Here is a 652-nt window from a genome sequence, read left to right on the forward strand (position 1 = left end):
CCGTCGGGATTATGTCACCTCCCCAGATGAGCTGAGAAGTGAGCCCTCTTTTTCTATCCTCTGGAAGCCTGTCTAAAGTTGGCTGGCGGTATCCCTTCTTTCAGTGGTTGGCAGAATTCCACCACTTGGGTCTGGAATTTTCTTTGTGGGAAAGTTTTAAGTCACGGATTCAATTTCTCGAACCAGAATATAAGGCGGTTCGGATTTTCTGTTTCTTCTCAAGCAAGTTTAGTTACTTGTGTTTTTAAAGGAATCTGTCCATTTCATCTAAGCTCTCACATTTATGGGCATAAGGTGGTTCCTAATACCTTTCTACTGTCTTTTTATGTTATAGTTTGTTTCTTTCTCTTTCTTTCTTTCTTTCTTTCTTTCTTTCTCTTTCTCTCTCTCTCTTTCTCTCTCTCTCTCCCTTCCTTCCTTCCCCTTTCTTTTCTTTTCTTTCTTTTTTTTTAGGAGAGTGAGAATCCCAAGTATTCTTAGAGCGTGGAGACTGATGTCGCATTGGGTCCCACAATCATAACATCATGACCTGAGCCAAAATCAAGGGTTGGACGCTCAAACGACTGAGCCACCCAGGCACCCCTTTCATTTCTGCTATTAGTAATTTGTGGGGTCCAATGATTGTAGCCATCTTTTCAAGAACCGAATTGCA

At 41.7% G+C, this 652-nt stretch overlaps 1 protein-coding gene across 1 annotated transcript in view; it reads right to left on the reverse strand.

Moving 5' to 3' along the window:
- MARK4 (microtubule affinity regulating kinase 4) overlaps positions 1 to 652 on the reverse strand; it is a 33731-nt gene that overhangs the window by 7481 nt on the left and 25598 nt on the right. The window lies entirely within an intron of this gene.

This window comes from Crocuta crocuta, unplaced genomic scaffold (genome assembly GCF_008692635.1).
Source record: "Crocuta crocuta isolate KB4526 unplaced genomic scaffold, BGI_CrCroc_1.0 scaffold334, whole genome shotgun sequence".
Classification (NCBI taxonomy): domain Eukaryota; kingdom Metazoa; phylum Chordata; class Mammalia; order Carnivora; family Hyaenidae; genus Crocuta; species Crocuta crocuta.